This window comes from Pleurodeles waltl, chromosome 10 (genome assembly GCF_031143425.1).
Source record: "Pleurodeles waltl isolate 20211129_DDA chromosome 10, aPleWal1.hap1.20221129, whole genome shotgun sequence".
Classification (NCBI taxonomy): Eukaryota; Metazoa; Chordata; class Amphibia; order Caudata; family Salamandridae; genus Pleurodeles; species Pleurodeles waltl.
The window spans coordinates 573,611,915-573,625,222 of NC_090449.1; the positions used below are offsets into that span (position 1 = coordinate 573,611,915).

Genomic DNA, 13,308 nt, shown 5'->3' on the forward strand with positions numbered 1-13,308 from the left:
TCACTCACCGCATCAATAACAGCAACAACACATTCATACTCCTCCTGGATGCTTTCTGAAAGAGGCAGGGGCATACGTGAAAGACAGTCAGCCTGAAAATTCTTCCCTCCTTGAATGTGCTTAATAGTGAAGTCATATTCCTGCATTTTGGAAAGTAAACGTACGAGACGAGCGGAAGCCTTGCCTAGCCCATCACCATTCAATAAAAATATGAGAGGTTTGTGGTCAGTGTGTATTTCAAAAGAATTACCCCATAAATATGTTTTGAATTTTTGAACAGCCCAAACACAAGCTAGCGCTTCCCTCCCTAAGGTACAGTAGGTAGTTTCTGCTTCCAACAGAGCTCTGGAAGCAAAAGCTATGGTGATGAGTTTACCATTTACAGATTGATTGAAAACTGGAAAACCGCTCCAATGCCTTTCGCACTAGCATCAACCGTGATGATGCATTTTCCTTCAGGAATAAAGGCGCTTAAGGCAGGAGCATCACAAACAAGATCTTTGAGCTTAGTGAATGCTGTATCAATTTCAGAGGTCCAAGTAAATCTAGCTCCTTTTTTCAATAAATTCCTTAATGACTGTACAACCATGGCATATTCAGGTAAAAAACGGGCATAGTATTTGCATAAACCTAAAAAAGACCTAAGAGCATCTTCATTATCTGGGTCTGGTGCCTTAAGGATTGCTTCTAAATTGCAGAACTTAGGTTTAATGCCATCAGCAGATGTGTCCTCAGTAATCCAATTGTTGGACTAAAAACGTAAATTTTTCTGGCTTGATTGTTACACCAGTGTCCTCTAATATACATAATACTTTATTCAAAATTTCAAAATGTTGTTCTTTTGTATCAGTGAAAATAAGAATATCATCCTGAATCGCCTGAACATTGGTCATTTTAGAGAACAGAACATCCATGGCCTTTTGAAAAACACTTGCAGCGGAGGCAAGCCCAAAAGGAAGTCTGAGAAATTTGTAGGCTCCAAAAGGTGTTACAAACGTGGTGAGTTCTTGAGATTCCATACTCAATGCTATTTGATGATAAGCTGAGTGCACATCGATCTCAGAAAAATATTTTGCGCTCCCAATATTGGCTAATATTTCTTGAATGCGTGGTAAAGGATGGCAGCCAATGATAATATTATAGTTTAAAGATCTCAAATCAACACAGAGACGTAGCTCTCCAGACCTTTTTTTAGCTAAAACAATAGGTGAAACCCATTCTGAAGAGTCTGTGGGAGAAATAACTCCTTCCTTAGTAAGGACAGTCAAAAGTTCTTAAAATCATTTCGTACACTGATAGGTACAGGTCTCACCTTAAGCTTGACAGGAACGGCATACTTCTTCAACCTGATGACATGTTCAAAACCTTTCATAGAGCCTATATCATCTTTAAAAAGATTAGGAAACTTAGAAATCAATATGGGTAGAACATCACCCTCAATATCTAAGGATAAGACTGGCATACTTCCCCAAAAAATTTGATTATCTTCACCAGGTTTTAGCTGTAAACCCAACTTGGCTAAATCCATCCATCCTACTAAATCTCTGCCATCTACAGCAACATACACTTTAGTCCAGGTGTCTCTACCAAGGATATTAAGATGTGCATGAAAATAACCTAATAAATCAATTTCCTTATCCCCAAAAGCTTTAGGGTTAATGTCTGGTTGCTGCAATTTGATGGAGTTATGCCACAATGAAAAGAATGTTCTAACTGCCATGACCGTAATAGGCGCTCCTGAATCTGCCATCACAGTAATGGATTTACTGTTAATGAGAGCTTGACACATGGGACCTTTAACTTTAATGTCTTTTTGAACATTTTGAATAGTGAGAAGTACATTTGAAAATGTATTGGTACATTCATGAATATTACTATTATGAGCATCACTAGGAACATTAACATTGTGTATTCTGACAGATTGCCCAGCAGATTGAGTCTTACAGACAGCTTCAACATGTCCGGTTTTACTGCACTTGGTGCACTTCTTACCAATGGCTGGACATGCGGAATTGTTGCCTAAAAGATTTTTGGAACCACAACGATAACACGTGAATTGTTTTTTCCTGTTTTTTGTTGTCCTCGTAGTTATGACAGATACTGAATCGTTCTCAGAAATATAAGAAACTGGTGAGAGACCTTCATGACTATTCATAGCCTGAATAGAGATTATAAACCTTTCTATACTTTTAGCAATGTCTATGACTTCAGATAATGAAGGATTCCTACAAGTGAGTAATCTTTCTTGCATTTTTTTAGAAAAGCAATTAAAGACAAATTGATCTCTGATATACGTGTCCACACAACTTTCAAATTCTCAAGATGAAGCTAAAATGAGCAAAGCAGCCGTGCATGCCTCGGCTGATTCCTCAGGAAACTGCTTCAGTTTAAAAAGTTGAAGCCTGGTTTTTCTTTTTTTACTATATTAAACAAAAAACAGCAAAGTGTTCATGGCCCCTCCCTGCCCATTTTAAAGTATGTCAAATAATAAATAAGTACACAAATATTTAAAAACTACACATACTTAAACAGGTGTGGTGTGTATAAAGTGATGCACCTGGTACATGCAGTTATTTCATTTTAAAAGGGGCTTTCTATTAAACATATCATTTACATTCTTTTAAATTATATCTGTACATTACAAGATGGCTGCTGACATGCAGACTACCCACTATACCCCTTGCCCATAGAATTTGAATATCTTCTATTTTATGTTGCCATCTTACATAGGAGCTGTTACATAATTTCCTCAAAGGTTCATTATTGTTTTTTTTTAATAGATATAGACTATGCACCATATATAGCTGATTTCATGGCCCCCACAGTGCCAATACTGCCGCCGAGGACAATCATGTGAGGCTTGGGTGCCAGGCCAGCCACAGCTCATTTTCAGTGACTGTGACATGATTTCCCAATTGTGCTTCTGTGGTCATAGCTGATGAACAGGACATTTCAGTTGTTATGAGTGACGTCACTGGTCTCTATTTCCCTTCTCATGGGTATGTGGCACTTGGCTGGGCAGCGGGGGTTGCATACACTTTTGAGCTTCTATGCATTAAGTATGAGAATTGTGATGTTGCATGTAACGGGGGTGGGATCAAGAGTAGTTAAAAACAAAATCTGTAAGTATTTGTGGTCTTTCACTCTCTCAGGTAGCTATGTAGAAAATATCACACAGCTTAAATGAGAAATATAGTAAATTATAAAGCCCATGTTAGCTAATGCACTGCAGAAGGTATGACTGCATTATTTCACTGTTAACATTTTGAGCTACTTTTTGGGCTAGGACTGGTTCATTTTGGGCTTCCTTTGGGCTGGTAGTTCAACAGCTTTAGGCTCTAGAAGGCTTATAAAATCTGGCAACACTAGTTGTTTCAATGGTGAAAAACTGCTCGGAAAAACACTCTGTAAGTCCAGGTGTGAGCAGTTATTCTACAATTTGTGGCAAAACTTGTAATGGATGGAGTTTTTAGCTAGCAGAGATACTGGCTGGTAAACTTGGCACTCCGGTATTTCCTCCTCCGAATAGCCATTTGTAATGAGGGACCAAATATTTTCCCAGTAGGTAAAATACCCTGCATCACTGGGCATGTCCAAAGCAATAAATGCTTGAATATATTCTTAGGCTCCACATGTGTTTATATCCTAGGCTGTAGTACAAGCACTGTCAAATATTCCGGTATATGTATCATTCGTGATAAGGGATGGATTCCAGACTGAGAAAGTCGCTACTCCAAAATTGTTTACCTAACATCACTTCAACACCATTCTCTACACCAGACTCACAAACTGATTTCCATTACAAAGGTAGGCCCACATTTTATACTCATTTTGTGCAGAATTTGTTTCATTTTTTAGATGCAAATTCGGAGTAAACTTAACTCCATATTTATATATATTATGTATTAGACACGTCTAACGTCAAAATATAGGAGTTTACACCATTTTTGGGATGAGTAAACCTACCTTGGGTCAATGACATGCAAGGTAGGCGTTCCCATCCAAAAATTGGTGCTATCCCCATAGCCCCATATTTATCCCCTGGTGCTAAAACAATGCACGGGTGGGAGGAGGGGCTAAATATTGGTGCTAAGCTTGCTTAGCACCATTATTTAATGCCTGAGTCAGACCAGACGTTAGGGATCCTGTGGACCTATTTCCATGGTTAAACACCATGGAATGGGTCCACAGATACCCTCCCCAACCCCCAGGAACACCCCTACCAGACCCCCGCCAGGGGGACACCGGAGGGAGGACCCCATCCCAGGTAAGTCCAGGTAAGTATTTTTTTAATATTTAAGTATATTTAAAAACATTGTTTGCCATTGTGGGCCCTAACCTGGGGCCCCCTGCATGGCATAGGGTGCAATGGCCATGCCCAGGGGACACTTGTCCCCTGTGCTGGTCATTGGGGTGGTGGGCATGAGTCCTGTCTTTCCTAAGATAAGAGTTATGTTTTTGGTGGTTATGTGCCAGGAAATGGAGCTAGTCTGGTTAGAGGCATGTTTTTTTTACTCTAACCAGGCTAGCGTCATTTTTTGATGCACAACCCCCTCTTTCCTTACTGCCACCCCCACCTGGCTAGAGTCTTTTTTAAATACGCTAACCCAAGTTTAGCGCCGGCTTGTGCCATTCTTTAATACGGCATGCGGCTGGCGTAGAAAAATGATGCAAGCCGGTGCTATACTTTTTGATGCAAAACTGCGTTGCTGCAGTTTTGCACTAAAACGTATAACTTCAGGCCTTAGTGTATTACTGTTCAAAACTGCCATTGCAAAGAACGGTGCCACACAGTGAACATTTGCGAGTTGCAAGGGGGAGGGGCAGTAAAAGAGTACACACCTTTGCAGCTGACAAGGAAATGCATAGATATTTATTTACTGTCCCTTTACTTGCAGAGATAATGCAAGATTTCTAACTGCAAAGTGTGTGGGCTTGGTGAACACTTAGGGCCAGATGTGGGAAGAAACCAATTTGCGAGTTGCAAATTGCGAGTCCTTCCGACTCGCAATTTGCAACTCGCAAATTGGTATGCAGAAAGGTGTCTCAGACACCTTCTGCGAGTCGCTATCGGGTCGCAAAGACCCACCTCATTAATATTAATGAGGTGGGTTGCAATTTGCGACCCCATAGCGACTCTGGGCACTCAAGGGGATGGAGGCCTGCTGGGAATAGCAGACCTCCATGTCCGTGACTGCTTTTAAATAAAGCATTTTTTTTTTTACAAGTGTAGCCCGTTTTCCTTAAAGGAAAACGAGCTGCACTTAGAAAAAAAAAACGAAACCTTTTGTTTCAGATTTTTTCAGGGCAGGTAGTGGTCCCTTGAACCACTGCCTGCCCTGAAAAAATATTTTTGGGTCCACTCACAAAGGGGAAGGGGTCCCCATGGGTTACCATCCACTTCAAGTGGATGGTAACTGCGACTCCATTTGCGTACCATTTGCATACCACTGCGACTCGCAAATAGGAAGGGAACACCCCTTCCTATTTGTGAGTCAGAAATGCATTTTGCTAGTCGGTTCCGACTCGCAAAATGCATTTCTGCATAGCAAACACACGTTTGCGACTCGCAAACGGCGATTTTTGCCGTTTGCGACTCGCAAACAGTTTGATACATCGGGCCCTAAAACATTTTCGGAGTTTTTGAAACAAGTCTTTTCATGGGAAGGAGTGCCTGAGGCAATTGCACAAGATATTTTCATGTGGAGGAGTGCCTGAGGTAACTGTAACAGATAATTAAGTATTATCGAGATGAAGAACAGGGTGTTGCTAGAAAATGCTAATGTTTGGAGCATGTCATGAATGAGAAAGGGTGGCAGCAAAGAACAGATGCATGGAGTTGTCGGGAATGAAGGTGGACAGGAAGAAGCTCTGGCGTCATGGTAGGAGAGAAGGAGTCCTGCTAGTAAAACAAATCAACCCTAGGTGGATGAGGAATTGTTCAAATTATAGCTATCACTGACAGCCTATTATGCTTTACTATTTGTACTCCTTTGTAAGGGTGATTATGAGCGGTGTCTTGCCATGTCTTTTTCATTTCCAATATTTTTTCAACGTCAAATGTGTCACATGCACAGAATACTGGTCATCTGTTCGCATTTTATTTCACCTGAGTGTTCGGTGTACATTGGCTTACGCCAGTGGTTCCCAACCTGTTGTCCGGGGACCCTGGGGGTCGGCAAAGCCTCCTCAGGGGGTCCGAACTGCTTATAAAATTCAGTAATATTAACAGATTAGGTCCCCAGCTTTCAGTAATGAGACAGTGTGGGGTCCACGGATTCCAGTAATGATTCAGTGGGGGTCCCCAGGTTCCAGTATTGATAAAGGGGGGGGGTCCACAGAAGTCAAATGGTTGGAAACCGCTGGCTTACACAGTTCTTGATCTTTCACTACTTTGGTGCAGCTCTTTACCTAAAAAAAAAAAATGATCTTTTCTACTAGGAACTGTGTGGCATCACTTCAACTGATTTAGTGCTGAATTTAAAACAAGTTATGCTATTTTACAGGTATATTTCATTATGCTAACTTATGACCCATTATCAAAGATACCTATTTGTACATATGTGCTCGGGTACTGCAGACGTTTCACCCAATTAATTACTTGACATCCTTGTTTGGTAAATATGGTAATATTGGACCTATAGATCTTTGACAGGTATATATTCCCAAGTGCATCTACAATCTATGTTTGATAAATACAAGTTACGACCAAAATGGTGTGACTTTTATTAGGTCTCTTACTACCTGCACAACAAAGATAACGCAATGCTTTTTCTTCTGATACAAAACCCTCTAATGGGAAAAACACACTGTCTCAGTTTAGTATAACTTGAAATGTGATTTACACATTACTGACTATAAATATGGGAAGTGATGATCCATCCATAGGATATCAGCTGCCATAAATTCACATTTTGTTTGATACAATGAAGGCCCTAAAAGCCAACGTCATCAATACTATGCTGAGTACCTTACTATGGCACAACTTGCTTCCTCTGCCCATCGCCCATTTTCACCCACAGAGCCTTTGGAGAATGGAACCAGAAAGTATAATGCCAGTATAAATCATGGTGCTTTGGCTATAGCTTAGAGCAACACTAGTGTGATGCTCACACGGATAAAAATATGGGAAAGGACCAAACCCACAACCCTCCTGGTAACCACCACAAATGCGGTCAACCATCACCCAGTCTAATCCAGCCACACATAAACTGACTCTCCACAGAAGGGCTCAGCCACTCATAGGTATGAATTGTATGCTAAGTGTGATTACTAGCCTAATATTTCATTACATACAGTTACTACTGTGAGCGCGTCTGGCCTTGTTTGGTCTCTGACAATTTATTTATAAGGGGATGCTTTAGAGGTTCGATAGACCTTTTCACTACGCTCAGAGTGATTCCACCACATACACAATCCTTACTCAAAATCTGAAAAGCAAACATCATAACATGAACAACAAATTAATTTTCAAAGCCTTGGAGTCAGTAATCTTTACGCACCATGACCCATATGGCCATGAATAACCACACCTTATGATATAATTAGAAAGTTTATTTCCCCATATTAGCAATGCTAATATCACACAAATTAGTCTCAAAACCAAATGATACGCATATATAAAAACACGGGCTGACCAAAGCGGCGAAAGAATCTCAATTTAAGTCAAGCATTTAACATTAAACATTCAAGAGTTACATCTAGATTACACAGGTGAACAAAATAAATTATTGGTTAATAACATTCTCCAACATATTGGGCATCCTAACTAACCCTCTGATCCGAATAGCATGTTTGGGCTTGATGCAAAAGCACTATTAGTCAAAAGTAAATTTGCAAAATGTATAACTAGGGTTCCATCAAAATAGTGGTTGGTACCTAAAAGAAAAGAACAAAATCTACCATAGAAACAATAGCATTTCATTATACCTCTCCTCGATGGATCAGCAAGCGGCGATCTCTTCTTCAGTTGGACACCCGCCTGGTCAGCATAAGCAACAGGACAGTAAAAGAAAGTGGCTCAGCCATGGTTGGGCTCTAAGTTAACTGAACCAACTTTAGAAACATTGAACTAAGTACACAGCATCTACAGCATTAACGGAATTTCTCTATGAGAATGGTTAAGAGGGAAAAAGACATCTGTAACTGAGGTGCTCCACGAAGAGGACTTGGACAAGAATAGAAAATAATGGCTAACTGCTCTGCATGGTATAGTCTGGATATACTAAGGGGCATATTTATAATGCCCTAGCGCCAGCTTGCACACCTTAACGTCATTATTTTTTACATTAAAGTGGCCCAATGAGGCCAAAATTCCAGCGCCATATTTACAGAGTGGTGCAATGCATACATTACACTACCTTGTAACTCTTTGTGCTACACTATTCCTGTGCCAGGCATAATGTATGCAAAGGGGGCGTTCCCCCGTGAGGGGAGACGGAAAAATGGAGTAAGGAAATCTATGAGATTTCCTTACGCCATTTTGTACGGCACCTTTAACGCCTGTTCAAGAGCAGGCGTTAAAAGGGGGCTGCCATTCTTTAGAATGGGGCCCTATGTACTCTGCAGGAGTAGCGCCAATATTTTGGTATTACTCCTACAGAGTACATCAATAGCGTCATGAGAAATTACGCTATTGCCCTGAGCCATGGTGCGCTGTAGTTTAAATACGGTGCACACATGATGGCAGCAGGAGGGTGCTATCAGGCGCAAGGAAAGTGGCGCTGCATTCAGTGCAGTGCCACTTTCCATAAATCTGTCCCTAAATTCCATAAAGCATTTTCTCACGCTGTCATTGGTCAGGAAATCATAAGTTCACAGTAGAACCAATAGATTCTAAACTCCAAATTTAAAACATAACTAAGCAGTCTTTCACACGTTGATGATTGGTTCCTCTTCTCCCGTTCCCATTGTCAGGTAACTTTTTTGTTGCAATCCTAGCTGTAGCCAGCGCGTCCATTGTTAGCTCCTTGGAACATCTTCTTTTCAAGCACCAAGGGGCATATTTTTACTATGTTTCCACCGGATTTGCGTACTTTGTTTTACGCAAATCTGGCACAACTCCATATTTATATTTTGGTGCTAGACATGTCTAGCGCCAACATATTGAAGTCAAAGTCATTTTTTGCCTGCGCAAAACTATCTTGCGTCAAAGAGAAGCAAGGTAGGTGTTCCCGGGCAAAAAATGACTCTAAAGCCCTAGCGTCTTATTTATCCTCCCGTGCAAACATTACACACACGGGGAGGAGGGGTCAAAAAATGGGGCAAAGCTTGCTTTTCACAATTTTTCAACACCTGGGCCAGGGTAGGCGTTAGGGGACCTTTGGGCTTATTTCCATGGTTGAACACCATGGAATAGGCCCACAGGTGCCATCCCCAGGCCCCAGGGACAAACTCATTCACACCAGAGGGACAGCGGAGGATGAGGGACTCCATCCCAGGTAAGTATAGGTAAGTACAGGTGAGTTTTTCTTTTTTTAAGTGCCATTGGGGGCCCTGAAATGGACCCCCCTGCATGGCACTGTGTGCAGTGGCCAAGCCCAGGGGAGCCTGGTCCCCTGTGCTGGCCATTGGGGTGGTGGGCATGACTCCTGCCTTTTCTAAGACAGGAGACATGTGGTATGGATAGGTTTGCATCAGAAAATGACTCTAGGCAGGTTAGAGTCATTTTTTTACTCTAACCTGCCTAACGCCATTGTTTGGTACAAAACCCCCTTCTTCCATAACGCCATCCCCACCACATCATTTTTTTATGCTAAGCTACCCTGTGCACCGGCTTGCACCATTCCATATATATGGTGCCCGGCTGGTGCACAGAAAGTGTGCAAGCTGGTGCTAAACCTTTTGGTGCAAAACTGCATTATTGCAGTTTTGCACCAAAAAGTATAAATCAGGGCCCAAGTCTGCAAAGTATCAATTTCTAGTGCAGAACATTTCAACAAGCAGTTCTCATGAGAAGGTTTAAGACGTTTACAAATCGCTTGGTCAGCTCTGTGTGAACAATGATCAACATTAATTCTCTGCTTTTCACAAAACACAAAGATTTATTTATGCCATGTAACTTAACATGAGGCTCTGTCGACTGGGCCCAAACCTTGAAATTAATTAACTCCTAATATAATTTTGCAAATACATAACATCGATTCATTAAGATGATCCATTAATACACTTTTATTCTACATGTACATTTTATATAAACTACAAGTGTGAATTCATTATTAATTTGTGTATGCATAATGGTGGCCACTCAAGTGGGCACATTCTCCAAGATATTCTATTTTACCTATGTTAGTGTAATTCATGTAAATTCTTAACCATTAATCAATGTACAGTTATTAGTCATTAATTCAGCTTTCACAATCCCCCCTCTGATGACTAAGGGCCTGATTACATCTTTGGAGGAGGTGTTAATCCGTCCCAAATGTGACGGATATACCACCAGCCGTATTACGAGTTCCATAGGATATAATGGACTCGTAATACGGCTGGTGGTATATCCGTCACATTTGGGACGGATTAACACTTTCCTCCAAAGTTGTAATGAGGCACTAAATGTGTCAACACACCTTACATCGCTTTAACACAATTTTTGGTTACCTAAACTTTTGTTTCATGATAACCTTTTACATTTCTTTTCTTTCCCCAGTTTTCTCTAAAGTATCTTTCTAATTTAATTTCTTCCCTCCTTTGATCATTTTTTCAATTTCGGCATATTAATCATAGTATATACTTTATAAATTCCCCATACCCCAGGTATACAAATCACAATGTTAACTATTAGCTGTATGTTTTTCATAATTATACCTTTCCCTAGGTTGCACAGCCAATTTCCCATGTCAGTAAAACCTTTGCCAACCTTTTCCCAAATCCCAGGTTCTTTTAAGCCTTTCAAGTCAGAGTTAACATTAGTCAAATTGTTTATAAATTTTCTGATTTCTTCACTATTGTTAGGAATAAATGTGCAACAATGTTGCGATCTAAGCATTTTACAAACTTTGCCCTCCTTTGCTAAAAGATGTCTAACGCAAGGTGGTTCTGAAGAGTCATAGATCTTGCCGCAGCCATGTCACTGTCCATTAGGAACATGGCTCCTGAGAAACTAGTCAGCATGTTTTCCACAATAGAAGACAACCTCTGAATTTTCATGGAGTTTAGAATAACTCCCACTGAGGGAATCATTGCTCCAAATATATCTCCAACTATGCCAGTGTGAGATTCTCTCTTTGGTCTAGTAAGGTGTAATTCATTCAGTCTAGGTGTCTTATTCAGGTTTTCAGGTTGATAAAGCTTTGGGAAAACTATTCCCAAGTAACGTGTGCCATACCACCCTCTTGGAAGATGGTAATTTGCATTTGGTTCACAAATGTAATAAACCCCTAGAATTGCTTGGTCTTGTCCATTTAACATAAACAGATATTTACTGTGGAAAAGAAACACATGCCTGCATTCACTTGTTCCCACAAATAATGCATCAGTTCTAGACTTTGGCCTATGTATACAAAACCTTCCTACATGTTATGCATCTAAAGCTAATTTTCCTTGTGTTTTGATTTCACTAAATGAATAATCATTTCTAAATGTCCTCTTCTCTAAGCACTTATCTAACTTTTCTTTTAGTGCCTTTCTCCTGTCATCAGTTTGCTCTAAGAAACTCTTTTCTACGGATGTAAGCAAGTATGTGAGTTGTTCCTGGGCACGTAAGCTGTGCCAAATGTCAATGTAGGTTCAAAGAAACCTCTCACTAATTTTATGTTATTTTCCTTAGCCAATCTACTCAGGTACTTAATAATAGGAACAAACAAAAATACCAGATCATGGTTTGAATAAAATTACTGGATATATTCTTGGTTGTAGAACCTTGTTAATAGAAGAATGCAACTAATTCCATACATTAGTGGCAAACTATGATAGGTTAGACCTTCTTCCATTGATGAAGGAATTTGTGTGCAAACATAACACTCTCTCACATTCATTGCCCCAACGTACTCATGCCATAAGCGATAGAAAACTTTAGACAAAAGATCTCCTCACAAGTTATCTATGTGTAAATATTTCTCATCCCCTTTAAACTTGTCTAGCTATGTAAGTGTAGTAGTAGTCTCTAAAGCAGGGGCATGATTAGCTACAACTGTATTGAGAAAGCTCACACTCACAATCAATAGCAAACATACTGTCATGCACACAATAGCTAAGCCTATACCTATGTATTTACAACACCTATTTTTTCTAATCTGCTCATTGTGGTTACTAATGATCTGTAAAGAATCCGAAAGTACAAGGAGAAAAAATATGGCTATGCAGCAAAACAAAATCTTCTTTGCACATATTTACAGCTTTCAGCCTATTTTCCCGGGCTTTCCTGTCAAAATCGGCAATCTGTCAGAATCAGTTTAGCAGCTTGTCAAAATCAGTTTTGTTTCAAAAGTCTTTTCAGGTTATTTTCAATGTCTCTTTTCTTTCTTTCAGAATTCTCAAAGTTCAGTTAATTGGCCAACTTCATGTGCCAGAGTATTGACCTGGAATCTCACAATCAAAAAAAAAGACTAAAATTCACTTTGCCAATCAATAGTTGTGGCATACGACGATTCAGGACCTGCATATCTTTGACTTGAATTCTCTTTCTTTTCAGCCTTCAATCTCCATTTAACTCTCCAACATTCAAATCTTCCTTTCTTGTGGTGTCTCCTATGATTGTTGATACTGTAATTGATTCTTTTCTCTTAGCTTGTGATTTCAGCCACTTGTCTCCTTTCAGTGGACCTTTGGTTAATGCTCTTTTCAATGTTGGGCTTTCAGCTTCTTCTTCTTCTGCAGGATTTTGGCTTGTTGTACCTACGATTTCCTTTGGATGAATCAGATCAGTTTGACTGTGATCAGACTCAAGTCCTTCCTCCGGGTCTGTAGGTTGTTCTGTTTATCATTTAAGATTGTCTGCTTCTGGGAGAGTCCTCCTCTGACTAGACTCTCCTGCTCCCTCAGTTGAGGTTTGTTCACTGTCACTCTCCTGTAGGTCTCTCCTTTTGTCTCTCACAGGAGTGCTTGTCTTGTCTTCGGTCTGCTCAGAATTTGTTGCTGATTCTCCAGCTTCCTTCTCTAATTCTGGAGTTTGTCTGGATGTTGCTGGTACTCTCAATATCTCTTCTTCATTGTCTTAAGGACAGGGTACTTTCCAAGTATAAGTGGTAGGAATCCAGTTCGGAACTCCTGCACACTTCACAAAAGTAGTGGTACCCAGCACTACTTGGTGAGGACGCTTCCACCGGGGTGCCAAACAATTCTTCCTCACGTGTTTTCTGATCACAACCCAGT

General features: G+C 40.4%; 1 protein-coding gene across 3 annotated transcripts in view; it reads left to right on the plus strand.

Moving 5' to 3' along the window:
* Positions 1-13,308, plus strand: part of LOC138261722 (5-beta-cholestane-3-alpha,7-alpha-diol 12-alpha-hydroxylase-like) — a 298,234-nt gene that overhangs the window by 171,958 nt on the left and 112,968 nt on the right. The window lies entirely within an intron of this gene.